The 17286-nt window shown below is 40.4% G+C and overlaps 1 protein-coding gene and 1 long non-coding RNA gene across 2 annotated transcripts in view; one reads left to right on the top strand and one right to left on the bottom strand.

The window, feature by feature from the left end:
* The window catches only part of RNF217 (ring finger protein 217), a 97053-nt gene that overhangs the window by 32866 nt on the left and 46901 nt on the right, over positions 1 to 17286 (top strand). The window lies entirely within an intron of this gene.
* The window catches only part of LOC148509472 (uncharacterized), a 99285-nt gene continuing 95709 nt past the window's right edge, over positions 13711 to 17286 (bottom strand). The window contains exon 3 of the long non-coding RNA XR_015869434.1: positions 13711 to 16853. This is a non-coding gene — a long non-coding RNA (uncharacterized LOC148509472). The remainder of the gene's footprint in view (positions 16854 to 17286) is intronic.

The following is a 17286-nucleotide window of genomic DNA, read 5'->3' as shown; positions in this document are numbered from 1 at the left end:
TGTGTATATATATATATATGTGTGGGTATGTGTACGTATATATATATATATATATATATATATATATATATATATATATATATTTATTTTACTTTTAATGTTTTCCCGTCTGAGCACATACTCTCTTTTAGATGGCCATAATTCCCTGTTAAAATTGTGGCATTGTTGACATCCCATGTATCCTGGCCCTTAAACACGCATCTCCATGATATTGCATGATAATGTGACTTGGACAGCCCCTAGTGTGAGCCAGTTCAAGTGAAGAGCGGATCTGGTGAATCAGGACTCCATCTATTCACTATTATGTCCATGACAACTGATCTACTGGTAGCTGGATTGGGACTCTGCTATAATTGTATTCTACATTGTATAGTTTTCACCATAACAAAGCCTGTTGGTAATTTGCTGTACATTATTTTACATGAAACTATTTTTTTTCAACACTGGATAAGTTATAAGCAGGATAAGTGACCTCTTTTATTAACTTGTTCAATGTAGTCTGTTCCGATGTATCTGACTTTAGTTTAGAATTTTTCAGAAAATGCATCCATCAAGACAGGATTTGTCCTTTAACTCATTTAGTTTTATGTCATGAGACATTTATATGATCTAGTATAAAGTCGGTAGGAAATGTTGTAATCGGTCTCCCTAATACAATGAGATACTGTGTATATACAGATTTATAGTCCTTATCTGTCAGACCTAAGGTGAGTTCCCAAACAGTGCAACAACTACTAAAACATACCAGAGATGATGTCACAACCAGAGTTTTGCGGCGTGGAGGTTTGCAGTCCTTACCGGTGAGGGCGCTGTGGCGTGGTCCTTCTGTCGGGGGAGCTGGCATGTGGAGACTGGCATTAGCTGTACGCAGAGGTCTGCCAGCATTGGGCCATCCTGGCAAGGCTAAGTCTAGCGGCATTTCAGTGTCACAGGTGTCTGGGCGCCACCATGTTGTCTGTGGCCATGTGACATAGCAGGCCAATCGTCTGTAGGTCACCTGCTCTCTCTGGCCTATTACGTTCCGCTACTGGGTACTTAAGGTTGTTTGGAGCTCCCTGTAGTTGCCAGTGCAACATGTTCACAGCGTAGCTGTGAGAGAGTTATCTGCGCTCCTGAAACCTAGACTTGTGCTCTGGTGCTTGTCCTAAGCTCCTTGTCGGCCTCTGGCTCCCTGCATAACCTGCACTGCTCTGCCTTGCCTTGCTCTCTGCTGAGATCAGTCCTGCACCTTCCACCGGACCCACTCCTGCCTGAACCTGTCTCCTCAGTTAAAACCATCACAGCATTTCCAGATTCCCATTTCAGCCAAGCATCACAGCATTTCCGGATTCCCATTTCAGCCAAGCATCACAGCTTTTCCAGATTTCCATTTCAGCCAAGCATCACAGCTTTTCCAGATTTCCATTTCAGCCAGCATCACAGCATTACCGGATATCTCCTTCAGTCACTATTCAGCAAACCAGGATATCCACTTCACTCTCACAGTCTACATGGATTAATCTCTGTCACTGATCTGGACATTTGTTTACTCCCATTCACTACAGCTCCCTTCAGCCACATATATCAGTTTATTACTGGACTTCAGTTAACTTATTATTCATGTCTACAAACAGTCTCATTAAACAACCCACCTTTCAGTTTGAACCTGTTCTGGTGTCTGCTCCTGTTTCCACCCCGGTTCCACAATAAACACAGACTCTGACAGATGTCAAGTGTGTGCATTAGTCCGATTTTGCTGTGTAAGAAAGTGGCTAGACTGATTCAGAAATCAGCAGTGATGAGGAGTATGTCATTTTTACTATTTGTTTTTAATTTTGCAGCCCTCCTTGGGTTTCTCTTGGATGTAAAATTCTTGGCAACAATTAGAAGAAACGTGTTGTTTTACATATCACTGTTAAGCTAAATGTGGATTACTATTTTCTTTTTTTCAGTTCTTATCTGTGTAAAAGGTCTGTGTAAAAGGTCTGTGGAGGGAGGGTATAGTTTGCATATCGTATAAGACAGTATTCTGCAGGTGCAGAAGTCATGAGTCATGGAACAAATGCCTCTGTCAAAGACAACATTAAATAGCTCTACCAAACCATTGTACTATATCATAGGATATGCAATAAGTCAACATGTTTATGATTTAACTTTCATTTTACAACATGGGTCATGCTGAAGGAGCGTTTCCTTCAAGAATGTTCATATTAAGATTAGTAACATACAATTTGCTCATGGCATAATTAGAGACAATATAATCTGTCTTTGTAATGTTAGGTGGTAGAAGTAAAACTAAAATAAAATGTAAAATATTTGTATTCAAAATGCAAGGCTTGACATGCTGGGGAATGTAGTCAGGATCCCGGCCGCCGAAATCCCGACACTGAAAGCCCGACACGAGACTAAAGATAGGTGTCGAAATCCCGACACCCGGCATACCGACCGAAGGTAAGCGGGGGTTTTAGGTTCTAGCTGCGGGGGGCTTAGCTTTAGGAACTCCTGGGGGAACATAGGGTTAGGCACCCCCCCAGGTGGGTTAGGTTTAGGCTAGGGGAAGGGGGGCTTAGGGTTAGGCACCCCCGTGGAGAGATTACGGTTAGGAACCCCCCGGGAGGATTAGTTATAGGGTGCGGGAAGGGGGGGGTTAGGTTTAGGCACCAATGGGGGCAGGTTAGGGTTAGGCACTAAGGGGAGAGGTTAGGGTAGGGAGAGGGGAGGGTTAGGGCACTTACCACCTCCCGTTAGGATTTCGAACAGTCGGTCTTCCAGTGTCTGTATTTGATCCAGTGGTTATGCAGTGACTATAGGCTCGGTGATATGACCTCTTAAAAAAAGCCTATTGTAAAGGAATCCCCCCGGTATTACGCCACATGCTTGTTGCTCGTGGTCTTCATTTGAGTTAGCTGAACCAATACAGTAAAGAGAAATAGGGAGGGTGAACCAGATCAGAGAGGTACTAAATTTGCCTAGCATCAGCTAAGGCTTCACAAACTCCTCCCCTAAAGCTGGGTACACACTGGCCGATACATTGGCCAATCAATTGATCAGCCAATATATCTGCTGGCCGTCTGCCAGTGTGTACAGGCTATATGTTTGTGAACGACGTCGTTCAGACATATCGCATTGGCTGTGCTGCACAGTCGATGGACAATCAGCATGTGTGTATGGGGGCAGTCTGCAGACCACCCTTACAAATACAGCGGCAGCCGCACATCTAATATTCTCAATCTTAAAGGGTAAACAACCCCAACACATTAAAGAGGCAATACACAGACACACCTCATGGTTTAATCTCCTTCATGTTTATTTAAATTCAAAACCTTCAGTCCTACTGAGATGAGTGGCAGGAAGAAAGACTTATTCTAGGTGCACACTGGACACATATTGTGTCGGCTGTGCAGCACAGTCGATACACAAAATATCTGCAGATATATTGTTAAATTGTGCTGTGTCGTACACTTGTTCCAGAGGCCTTCGGTGACTGATGGCTCAACTGGGCGGGCATTTACGTCAGACGCGACACAACGGGTCGACGATTGGTAAGTGTGTATGCAATTATCTGTCGTCCTGGTGTGCACCAGCTTAAGTCTGTCTCTCTTTTGATAAAAATCCTAATAACTTTGGATTGTTAATGTTAGAAAGCGTTAAATCATGGTTGATCAAGGATTTTAATACCTAGCAATGTTTAACTGTATTAATATAATATAATTCAATTGTTTTTCATTAAAACACTAATGCAACAAAACTGGTTTAAATAAAAAAAAAAAGTTTACCTTTTTTGAAAAAAATATATCTTTTTTTTTCCAACCCTGATTTCAAGTAACCCACGCCCATATTATTTTATCCAGAGTGAAATAAGTGACTCAAATTATGGTTTGTGGAACATACTGTCACAGCAATTTGAGTGAAAAGAGGTTGGATGGGGGGGGGCGTGCATTGTTTTGTATTCGTGGTCTTTTATTTTCGTTTTGTTTTTTCATGGACAAATGATAGGCAATATGAATGTCTTTGAAAATGGCAAAAGGGGTCAATGTAATTTAATTTATTGTTTGTATTCTATTTGGAATGCAGTTCTCCAGTTTATTATGGCATAGTGGAACATATTGTCACTTTTAGTGCAGAACGTATTTAGTTGTGACTGGTAGTGGCAGGAATTTAAACCCTAAACATGTTGTATATAGCCACAGTATACTCATGCACGCTAGTATGATTTGGTCTGCAGAAATGCTGTTGATCAGATGGTGACTGAATAACATTGGTTACAGTTTTCCTTATGCAATAAGAACCATTGTCTGTTTTGCGTTATTCAAAATGGCTACTAATAACTTGATATTTCCGTGTAAAGTGGATGCTAATCAGTTTGAACATGTATGCAATGATGTGTTCACCACAAGTTAATCATTTTTCCTCTGAACAACAGGTTACAAGCCTGGCTGAGCCTTCAGTTTAAAGAAAACATTAGATTGCAATAATCATATGTTGGTTCATTCAGTTTGGAACAACCTTTGTTGGAAATGTCTTTGAAGTAGTAAGGAGGAAACCATCACCTTAATTAGCGAAACAATTTTCTTTAGAAGTAAAACACCACCAACTAGTTGTTGTGTCTCAAATTGACCAAAACTGGAACCCGGCGGTCGTAATGCTGGCAGTAGGAATACCGACAGCGGCATCCCAAACATCAGAATCCCAACAGAATTAGATAAGTATCCTAATCCTACCTCACCTTTCTAGCAGCCTAACCCTCACCCTCTTCCCCCCCCCCCCCCCCCGCAGACTAACTCTACACCTAACCCTAATACTTACCGTTGGATGTCAGCGTCCGGGATTCTGGAGCCTGGATTCTGACTGCTTTCAGGATTCCAATGCCAACACTCTGACCTCCTGCATCCCAGAAATGGCACAGAATAAACATATACTGATCTCTATGATGTGGCGTGAAAGTTGTACACACAGGGCTTGACTCATTAAGTATCGCGCTAAAGCATATGCAGATGGCAGATTGTTGCGTATTGTGCATGCGTATGCATAGCAGTGCGCGAAGGCACCACTGCAATCAAGCAGACCACGGAGAGCCATTGCAGAGTGATTGACAGGCAGTAAGCGTTTTTGAGGGTGGTGACGGGGGGATGGTCGGAGAAACGCAGGCTTGCCTGTCCGTTTGTACGCCGTTGCATGGGCATGCATAAATTAGCCAGTGCGATTGCATACGCAGCTTGAGTACTAACTGTGTGCTACGTGTTTTCTAAGTAGGGTCAGGGCTGCTGTAACTCTGCGTGAGGGGCCGATGGTACTCGATGTTACCAAAGTTTATGGCGGGTTGCAGGGTATTACGGATGTGAGATAGCGGTAGCTGGTTGCAGTGGGTGTCTCTATGCTGCCAGTGTGATGGCATTGCGATAGCAATCATTAGCATATTTTTGCAGCAGACCTGTGTGCGATTACGGAGCTGCGATTGCAATAGCTATCCTTAATAAATCAAACTCAAAGACCGCAATGATGTGCAGTTAAGTCCATATATATATTTGGACCCTGACACAATTTTTGTTTTTCAAGGGAACAAAACTAATTAGACAAAAGATGTTTTATGGGCAGGTGTGGGCTATTCCTTCAATACAGGTTGAGTCTCCCATATCCAAATATTCCGAAATACGGAATTTTTTTGGCTTGACTGAGATAATAAAACCTTTGATTTTTGATGGTTCAATGTACACAAACTGTCTAAGGCACAAATTATTATAAATATTGTATAAAATTACCTTCAGGCTGTGTGTGTGTGTGTGTGTATAGGGTATATATGAAACATAACTGAATTTTATGTATGTACACAAACTTTGTTTGAGCCACAAAATTATTGAAAATATTGTATAAAATTACATGCAGGCTGTGTGTATAAGGTGTATATAATACATAAATGCATTCTGTGTGTATATTTGGGTCCCATTCCCAAGATATTTCATTATGATATGCAAATATTCCAAAATACGGAATATTCCGTTATCCAAAATACTCCTGGTCCCAAGCATTTTGGATATCGGAGACTCAACCTCTATTTATTAATCTATTAAGCAGGCAAATGGTCTGCAGTTGATTCCAAGGGCTAAATGTAATAACTTGAGATCTTCAGCTGCAACTAAAGCTGGCCATATACTCTACAATTATCGGGACGATCCGCCCGATATCCGCGGATCGCCCCGATAATTGTAGCATGTGTGTTGGCGACCAAGGGTTAAATATTGCTCGGTCGGGCATGCCGGATTATCCAGCATGCCCGTCCGATGCGATATTTAAGAGGTAAACGGTCGGCCACATCGGGCAGTGTTTGCTCAGCCGGAGCCGACAGACAGACAGACATTTCCTATGTTCCTTCCCATGGAAGGAATAGGGAAATGTCTCCTCCCCACTGTAATCTCACAGTGTACGCCGCGGACATCTGTGGCTGGCAGGCTGCCAGATAAAATGTCTGTGGGTCTGACAGGCATTTTATCTGGACATGTATGCCCAGTTTTAGATAGATATACGTGAGTCTCCCCGTATTTTTAAAGTGGCAACCATTTTAAAGACTAAACCAGCTTGGTTTAGCCTTTAAATTGATTGCCGATTTAAAAATATGGGGAGATTCGCATAAATCCCTGCAGCGGCTAAAGATCGCAAGGTATTACATTTGGCCCTTTTGAATCAAATCCAGACGTTTAGGAATTGCAGTTGAAAGTCTGCACTTCAGTTACTTCTCCGTTGTTTAATTTCAAATCCAATGTGGTGGTGTACAAAGACAAAGTTATGAAAATTGTGTCAGTATCCAAATAAATATATATATAAAAACTGTATAAGCTATTGGAGTAAAAAAGAGAGAAACTTGTAGTGATAAACACTACGCTTCCCGGCGCTAGTAATATATACAAAAAATGTATATTTAGATAGCACCTGCTGCAAGTAGTAAGGGTCTAGTTAGGACCCTAAATACACAAATAGAAAAAATCTAAAAACAATAATTACTGCGCATGGTGATATATAATTTGCATTCCATACAATTTTAATAGATATGTCAATGTTTTGCTCTGTATTCAGACACAGGAGGCTTGTTATAAATACATCAAATTGGTTTAATAAACATGTATAAAAATGTTTAAAATCAAATTATTTAATATAGCAGCCTAATTCACAAAAAGAATATCCCAAATATAACAAAAATTGTGCAAAATTAAATTTTTATATATATATATATATATATATATATAATGTCCAAGTGTCATTGAAATGCTGAGTTAATTCCAGGAATTCCGTAATTTAGCTATTCAGTGTCTGTTTAGGAAACAAGTATCGAATATGGTGCAATTCCAATGTTCTTTTGTAATAGACAAGCCGGTTTTGTATAGTCAGCAACTGTTAGTAGTTGAACTGGTGTCCCAGTTACAATCTCACTATCCCCACAGCTTTAATAATAAATATATATTATTTATAATTATATTTCAGTATACGTGTAGTTTATTGATTTATGTGATTGGTTTAAGCGACCATTTCCATGTTTGTTTATTCCCATTTATGCACATTTGTTTTATTTTAGCTATAGCATTTGTATATGCGTTATTGGGTTTGCAGATAGGTGCACCTCTACTGACAGTTTGGATATTTACTGCTATTGATCATGTCATTTTTAATGTATGTATTTGTGTCATGTTTGTCATATGTACTAATAAGTTACCTGTTACATGGTGATATGCGATGTCTAATTTATGTACATGTTGTGATGTTTTGTATTTTTGTCATTTGTAATTATATTTACAATAGTCTTTATTTGTTGGTGTATCACCATGGTAACACGGGGGCGGGCGTGACGCAGCTTTCTGTGCGACTGCTGAGTGGCGTCGCACACGTGGCTGATTGATCGCATGCACATGGGAGGCTGGCTATTTAAAGTTAGTCATTTGTTTATTGGTATATTGTAAGCTTGACAAAAGCGCTTATTAAAGGCGATGAAACGTTGCTAAGTGCAGCTCTGCTTGACTGAAGTTTTTTTATCCGGAGTGCCGCCAGAGGGATCACGCGCTATATATATATATATATACCCCTGATATATATATATCAGGGGTCTTCAACCTTGGCCCTCCAGATGCTGTGGAACTACACATCCCAGCATGCACTGCCACCTTTTTCATATAACAGCATGCTAAAACTATGGCAGTGCATGCTGGGATGTGTAGTTCCACAGCAGCTGGAGAGCCAAGGTTGAAGACCCCTGATATATATGTTGTTACCTCATTCCAAATGAGCAGGTAGAATGTAGCACCTATTGACATACACGGTCCACTGTTGTCGCGTGGCCACGCTATGAGTGTGTGTGGATCGGGTGCTTTCCTCCGTGCAGGAACAGATGGCTGATGGTGGGATAAGAGGACACGCTGTATACGGGAATGAGCTGCTGCTGGTAACGTTCCCGCAGACCGGATGGTGATGTCCGCGCAGGGAATCTGGCAGTAAGAGAGGACAGTATATGCGGCTTAGTGCGACCGCTATTGCTGTCGTTCCCGGCTATTTGATGTCAAGCTCTTGAGTAGGCAACTGCAACGTATCCGGAACAAGAAGTGACTGGAGAGGGTATACGGTCAACGCATTTCGTCCCGTGGAATGCCGGGACTTTCTCAAGACACTGGAGACTTAGGTCTGTAATGTCTCCTTATATTCCACTGGAGTCTCATTAGTTAATTGATTTATTATTTGATCTGCAGCACCTGGATGTTATATAGAGATCAATTCTATCTCTCAAACATATACAGTACCTTGCAAACGTATTCACACCCCTTGGCTTTTTACCTTTTTTTTTTTGTTACATTACAACCTGTAATTTATTTATTTTTTAATCTGAATTTTATGTGGTGGATCTGCACAAAATAGTCTAATTTGGTGAAGTGAAATTAGAAAAATATATATAAAAAAGAATCTTTATAAATAACATTCTGAAAATTGGCATGTGCATATGTAATCACCCCCTTTGCTATGAAGCCCCTCAATTTCTGGTGCAACCAATTACCTTCAGAAGTCATATAATTAGTGAAATGAAGTCCACCTGTGTGAAATCTAAGTATCACATGGTCTGTCAGTATAAACATACCTTTTCTGAAAGGCCCCAGAGGCTGCAACACCACTAAGCAAGAGGCATCACACCATGAAGACCAAGGAGCTCTCCAAACAAGTCAGGGATAAAGTTGTTGAGAAGTACATTTCTGGATTGGGTTATAAAAAAATATCCAAATCCTTGATGATCCCCTGGAGCACCATCAAATACATCATCATCAAATGGAAAGAACATGGTACCACAACAAACCTGCCAAGAGAGGGCCGCCCACCAAAACTCACAGGCCGGACAAGGAGGGCATTAATCAGAGAGGCAGCACAGAGACCAAAGGTAACCCTAAAGTAGCTGCAGAGTTCCACGGCGTGTATCTGTGCACGTGACCACAATAATGGAGCGTACACACGGTCAGATTTGTCAGACTTGTCAGATGAACGACTGAACGATTAAACGATTTGAACGATTTGGACGATTTGACCAAAGTTTTGAACGATTTGAACGATTGAACGATTTTTAACTGCATTAAAATGAATGGAATCGTCCAAGTCTGACTGCAAACCCATCAGATGTCAGATATCGTTATCTGACAAACGGGAACGCGCATCGTTGATCGTCCATCGTTCAGGCATGTCAGATATGAACGATTTTTCATCAGATATGAACGACTGAACGATTTTTAAATCGTTATCGTCCATATCTGAAGAAAAAATCTGATCGTGTGTATGCACCATTAGCCGTACACTCCATAGAGCTGGGCTTTATGGAAGAGTGGTCAGAAAAAAGCCATTACTTAGTGATAAAAATAAGACACAATTTCACTTTGCCAAAAGGCATGTGGGCGACTCCCCAAATGTATGTAGGAAGGTGCTCTGGTCAGATGTGACTAAAATTTTACTTTTCGGCCACCAAGGAAAATGTTATGTCTGGCGCAAACCCAACACATCCTATCACCCCAAGAACACCATCCTCAAAGTGAAACATGGTGGTGGTAGCATCGTGCTGTGGGGATGTTTTTCAGCAGCACGGACTGGGAAACTGATTTGAGTTGAGGGAAAGATGGATGGTGCTAAATACAGGGATATTCTTGAGCAAAACCGGTTTCAGTCTGCCTGTGATTTGAAACTGGGACGGAGGTTCACCATCCAGCAGGACAATGACCCAAAGCATACTGCTAAAGCAACACTCGAGTGGTTTAAGGGCAAACATTTAAATGTATTGGAATGGCCTAGTCAAAGCCCAGATCTCAATCCAATTGATAATCTGTGGTCAGACTTGAAGATTGCTGTTCACAAGCGGAAACCATCCAACATGAAGGAGCTGGAGCAGTTTTGCTTGGAATGGGCAAAAATCCTAGGGGCAACATGTGGCAAGCTCATAGAGACTTACCCAAAGCTACTAGCAGCTGTAATTGCCGCAAAAGGTGGCTCAACAAAGTACTGACTTTAGGGGGGTGAATAGTTATGCACGGTGAAGTTCTCTGTTAATTTGTCCTAAATGTTGTTTGATTCACAATATTAAACAAACACAACATGAAAAATGCAAAGGGGGGTGAATACTTTTGCAAGGCACTGTGTGTGTATGTGTGTATATAGATAGATAGATAGATAGATAGATAGATGTATGTATAGATATATATATAGTATAATAAGAAAGAAAGAAAAAGAGTTAAAGTCCAAGTCTCATTGAAATGCTGAGTTAATACCTGGGATTCCGTAGTTTAGCTATTTAGTGTCTATTTAGGAAACAAGTATTGAATATGTTGCTTTGCAATTCCAATGTTCTTTTATAATAGATATAGACAAGCCGGTTTTGTACAGTCAGTAGCTGTTAGTAGTTGCGGTGCCACCAGCCAGGCACGAAGGACGTCTGTCTGCGTGGCACCCACATATAAGATGGGAGGTTAATTCTAAATTATTGAGGATATATATGGTAAGGTAATATAAAACACATAAGGACAAACTACTGGATCATACAGAAGATGCTTGCAAATAGCAAAAATAGAGATAAAACAATGTATAGGTTATATATTTTTATATACCTATTTTAAGGATCTGTATGTATGAAGATTTACATGTATAGCAACAGAGTTCTTCTTACATTGTCCTACATTTACTTTTATGTGTAATTTTTTTATATTTGGGATATTATTGTTTTTGTGAATTAGGCTGCTTTATTAAAAAATTGGCGATTTGATTTTAAACATTCTTTATACATGTATATGTTTATTAACCCAATTAATTGTTGTACTTCTAACAAGCCTCCTGTGCCTGAATAGAGAACAAAACATTGACATATCTATTAAGATTGTATGGAATGCAAATTATATATCACCATGCGCAGTAATTATTGTTTTTAGATTTAAGCTATTGGAGTGCCTAATATATAACTAGTATAATTGTAAGTCTGAGTGCTGAGACCATTGTACGAAGGATGTATTGTTAGGCGAGCCTTTACTTGGTTTTCCTTGAGAGTACTTTGCAGCATATGGTTATCACAAAGAACTAGTATGTCAGCTTTAAAAAAACTGAAACTGAACTACTGTTAAACTGTAGAATTACATTCACCTTTTCACAGCAAACCTGGGTGTATTTATCAGTCTGTATGTGATGTGATAGGTGTAGTGTACTGCACATTGGAGTAAAGGACATTGGGCCTGATTCAGAGCCGGACGCAATTAGCGCTCGCTCGTCCAGAAAATAGGGGTGGCTATTCAAATGAACCGTTCGCTCTTTGCGGTCTGTTCACGCCTCTAGGTCTGAACGAGCGAACAAAACTTGCGGTCGTTTTTTGGGAAACTACGCCCCCTGGCCGCTCGCATCCTACGTCATGTCCGCTATTTATTAGATTAATCGAGTACATCGACCAGGGTATCAACTGCTCGCTATTCTTGTGGTTGGTTTTTGCTACCACAATTTTGCGAGCAGTTCTGGCTATTAAATAACCCAGTGACGTGGTCAATGACGCTGCTGTTTTAATTATGCACACCCATAAAACGCCCGTTTTGACCTTTAAGCACGCCTGCGTTCGGATCTCCACTCCCCGTTTTCAAGCACCTTCCCCTGTTACCACCCACATACGCCTCTTTCTGTCACTCAAATTATCAGGCATTCGCTATTTTGCGAGCACATGAATTTCGACCGCACTGACTGGTTCGCACATGCGTATAACGATCTGTACGCATGCGCAGTTGGGCAAACATCGCTCGGAGCGAACGAGCGGCCGCTTACGAGCGGCTCTGAATCAGGCCCATTGTTTACATTTTATTTTGTACTAAAATTAAAAAAAAAGATATATTTGCCTCCAAAACATAGTTGCAGTCTGTAAAAAACTAAAGGTGCGTATCCACTTGCCGACTAGGAAAGACAGTACGATTACGACATCGTAATCGTACAGTTGTTCCTCATCCCCTGTAGTGCCTAAACTGAACGATATGTCGTTTAGTGCAGGCACCCTCCCTCATCCCTGAACATTGCCAATCTGTCTTTCTCGGCAGATTGACTGGCATATTCAGGCAATGATTGATGTCGGAAACGACCAGCGGGAGCGTCCATCGCTGGTTGATTGACATTTTCATGCACGATTAATGAACGATTGAACGATAACTATGTTGTTATCATTGAATCACTCATTTTAATCGGCAAGTGGGTACGTGGCTTAAGTTGTTCGTTTTTGTTACAACAGAAAAAAATACTCGAGTACACAAGATGATGATATTGTGTGTATGCCTTATCTTTATTTTATTTACAGCTGGTCCAAAGGGCATAGTAATCGTTATAGATGGATATCATATTGTATCTCTCCTTTCGCATTCAACAATAACACTTATTTTACACGAGACAGGTGACAATCATTGACAATTCCTTCTCATCACAAACTGTAAAGTCACAGTATTAAGCCTCTGTCCTGAAGTCTGCCAGTGCTATTATGCACCTGGTGGTTCACTCTCTACACTGACTACATGCATCACAAATGGATAACAGGGATCAGCAACATCAGCTGACTAGTATGCTTACAATTGGCTTATGACAAGAGAATAATACCAAGCTTCTGTTAGAATACTAGTCATCTTTGCTGTAAGAAACAACATTTGCTAAGCTGGGTACACTATCCAATTATCGGGCATATCAGGTGAAAATTGTGTACAGCCATGGCCAAAAGTTTGAGAATGACACAAGTATTGGTTTTCACAGTTTGTTGCTTCAGTGTTTTTAGGCCTTTGTTAGATGTTACTATAGTATACTGAAGTAAAATTACAAGCATTTCATAAGTGTCAAATGCTTTTATTGACAATTACATTACAGTTTTGCAAAGAGACCATATTTGTAGTGTTGACCCTTCTTTTTCAGGACCTCTGCAATTCGTCCTGGACAAACAAGAACCCACAAATTCTGACAAACTCCAAACATTGCCTAGGCAAGAATGGGCGGCCATCAGTCAGTATGTGGCCCAGAAGGTGATTGACAGCATACTAGGGCAAATTGCAGAGATCTTGAAAAAGAAGGGTCAACTCTGCAAATATTGACTCTTTGCATAAACTTAATGTAATTGTCAATAAAAGTCTTTGACATATATGAAATGCTTGTAATCTTACTTCAGTATACTATAGTAACATCTGACAAAAAGGTCTACAAACACTGAAGCAACAAACTTTGTGAAAACGAATACTTGTCATTCTCAAACCTTTTGGCCATGGCTGTAGTGTGTATGCTTAAAACATGCAATAAAAGTAATTCCGTTATTGTGCAGATTTTGCAGTGTGTACGTTGTGACGAGCTTGAGCGACATTTCAGCAGCTACAGAGGCAGATATTCTGTGCAGTGTACAGGGACACAGTATTTCAGTCAGATCATTCAGACAGATAATAGTGATGATCTGAAAGAAAAATTGTATAGTGTGTACGTATAATATCTGATGCTTGTGAGTAGATCCAATCTTAAATGAAATCTGCAAGGTGACTGGTCACACACAGGCATACATTCTTACCATATAGCACCGCATGTTAGGGCCATTGCACATTTTGGCCACACACTTGATTAAGGCCTGTTGGTGCACATAGGCCAATATTAGTGATCTGCGGTCATTTACCAACATATCCGATAATGATGTGATCATTATCAATAAATTGTCTGTTAACTGATGTCATTTTGCAGCATTTAGGCGCTGTTCAGGGGGAACACCCCAAAATAATGTTTAAAACTCCATATGTGAAAGTGTATGCTTTGGTTTTATTTCCTGGCAGTGCTGCTTGCTCTTCACTCCTACCCACTAATGATCGTTCCTCTGCTTTTTTTTGTTTATAGCAATCCCAAATGTATCAGAGACAATTGATGCATTTGTGGACATTGCATGCCAAAGCGTTTGTTGTATTCTGTACTAGTCATGTATGTGTAGTAAATATGTAGGGAGGCATTTTTTATTCTGCTAGCATGAATCAGAACATTGCACTGGCATACAACTATTCTGGGCATGCAAAACATTATGTAAGTAATGTATGACAACATGGAAAAGTAGATACATAAGTTACATAAGGCTGTTTTATTTAGTATTATTCTGCTGAGAGGAGTTAAGGTGCGTACACACTGGGCGATTAAAGTGGACGACTGAATGATAACTATATCGTTATCGATTTTGGTGTCGGGAATTCTTGAGGTGAAGCGCTTTTTTTTTTCCTTGAGGTGATAGCGCTCGCGAGCGGGTCTGAATCAGGCCCTGTGTTCATTACATACATCCATATGGCTTTAGTAAGTCATGGGGGGGTATAATCATGTTGCATTGCCCAACATTTTATAGATACATCGGGTAAGCTCTTGCAGTGTCAGTCTGCATTGGTTTCCTTTAATAGAAGGTTTTATACAGATGAGCTGCAAGTTTTCATACACTTTACATTTTTTATTTTACTGTTAAGTCGTGTTTTGCTTTAAGTAGCTACATTTTTTTGCTTTGTATGTTTTTCCATTTTATTCTGTCATCTCAAAGCTTTGAGCATTTTCTGTAATTGACCTTAATGTTGAACGCTAATTACTCTAAACCAATACTTATTTATTTAAGTGTTTTTCCACTCTTTATATTGAGTGGTTTCCTGAAAGGCTGTATTACATGGAAAGTGTGTGAGTTCAAAGGCTTCATAAATATACTTTCTTTTCGCACTATGTCTGATTTAACAATTTTATGTATGCTTCAGACAAATGCCTGTAAGCAAGGCAAGAATTCAGATATAGCAGTAGTGTGTTGTTCCTATTCAGAAAGTGTCACCCTGGGCATTTTTATTACAAAGGTAGTAAGTATAGTGTGCTGGGTAAATATCTGTACTAACTTCCATAGATTCAAACTAGCTTAACTTGTGGTAGCTGACTTTATTTTTTTTAATGTCACACAGAGTAATGGCTGCAACTGTTTCAGATAGGATGCAAAGTCTTACAGACTAATCTAGAACCTGTGAGTAAGAATACATTTAGGGGTCTATGTACTAATAATCGTGGTACTGCAGTGATTATTATGTATCCATCTTGCCGGTAATAATTTTTTAATGAAAATATGTACCATGGGGAACTCGCAGGGACAGTAGTTGCGGTAACCGTTGTCCCTGCGAGTTATATCCCCAGGGGAAGCTGTCACTGCGCTTCTGGAGCCGGCGTCCCGACTGTCTTATCCCGGCATGGGTGAAATGCCGGGCGTCTACATCTAGATTTCCCCGACGGCGGGAGACCGGCGCCCGGCATTACGATCGTAGTGATGCCGGGCGCCGCGAGCGGACAGCCACGGGGAGGAGGGTTAGGTTTAGGGCTCCCGGGGGGGACTTAGGGTTAGGCACCCCCCCGGGACGGTTAGGGTTAGGCTAGGGGGTGGGAGGGTTAGGGTTAGGCACCCCCGGGGGGGACTTAGGGTTAGGCACTTGGGGGGGAAGGGGGGTTAGGTTAGTACATACTTACCTATCCACGATCGGGATTTCCAGCGCTGTCGGGCTTCCGCTGCTTCGCACTCTGCTCCTGTCGGGCTGCTGCTGCGGCCGGCGGTATTACATACCAATTCCGTGCAGGGGAGAGATCTCTCTCCTGCACCTGTAGCCTCCATAGGCTTACAGTAGTCTACACCAGGGCTAAACTCTAAAAAAAAAAACCTGTGCTTTTTGGAGTTTAGTACATAGGGGTCAGATCGTAGTTTTCATTGACAATAATGGGGACTGCTTGCATTGTGCGATTAGTACATAGCAACAATACATAAAATTGTGCAGGAACCGCAGTTTCAGCATAATTTTATGTAAAAATCTGCTTGATACATATGCCTCTAAATCATTGAAATAAGGAGTTTGTTGGTCACTCTTGGAGGTCTAGCTCACAAGACAGAGAATATTGTGTACCTCTGGTCCAAGATAATTAATAGGCTAGTGAAACAAATTAGTAGTCTGTTTAATAAAAGGAGGCTAAAATATTAAAAGGATATTTAAAGTAAAAATATTTCTAATCGCTCAAAAGGATTTATCTTTATTTTTTCAAACTAGCCAATCAACAAGATTTGGATACCATTTAATATAGCAAAAACAGGTTGGTGATTTTGATCAGGTTAGATTTTGCAGCCAGCTTTTAATTCTTATTTAGAGTCTAAGGGGGTATCCAATTAGCGGTGAACGGCGTAAAATGGGTATTTTTCGCCAGTTGTCACTGGTCACTGTTTGTTGCCAATGTTTTTTTTTTTTTTTTCTTTCTCCCTTTCCAATTAGTCATCCAAATAATAGGATATTTCGGGCAAGTCTGTGTTTTCACCGTTTCGGTGGCGAACCATTTCGGTGGCGGTGTCACATTAGGTCCTGGAAAAAAAGCACAGATAAGTGTGGGCGGACTTCGGGGCTAATTGGATAACACATTTGTGCAACAAATTACTACGTAGTTGCTGTCTACCAACTCGACCTTACCAAAAGCATGATATTGGTCAGGCATGTCTTCCCTTAGTAACATTCACTGGGAAAGTTATTTTGAAATATACATATATTACATACTTCCTAAATGTTTGCCAATCACTCAATTTCACATGTTGCTTTTAAATAAAATCTTAAAATAATAAAAAATAATAGAAGTGCATTTTAATTAGTAATAAAAGCAAACACAAACCTATTTACAGTAGTAAATAGGTTTGTGGCTGGATACATCTAATAATATTTTAATAAAACTTCACCAGACCCTTAATTGAAGATAAACTGCTAAACTGTGCAATTACTCTGTGTTATAGTTAGTATATTTGAC

Source organism: Taudactylus pleione, unplaced genomic scaffold (genome assembly GCF_031769625.1).
Source record: "Taudactylus pleione unplaced genomic scaffold, aTauple2 ptg000326l, whole genome shotgun sequence".
In the NCBI taxonomy this organism is placed as follows: domain Eukaryota; kingdom Metazoa; phylum Chordata; class Amphibia; order Anura; family Myobatrachidae; genus Taudactylus; species Taudactylus pleione.
This window is presented reverse-complemented; position numbering and strand designations above follow the sequence as displayed.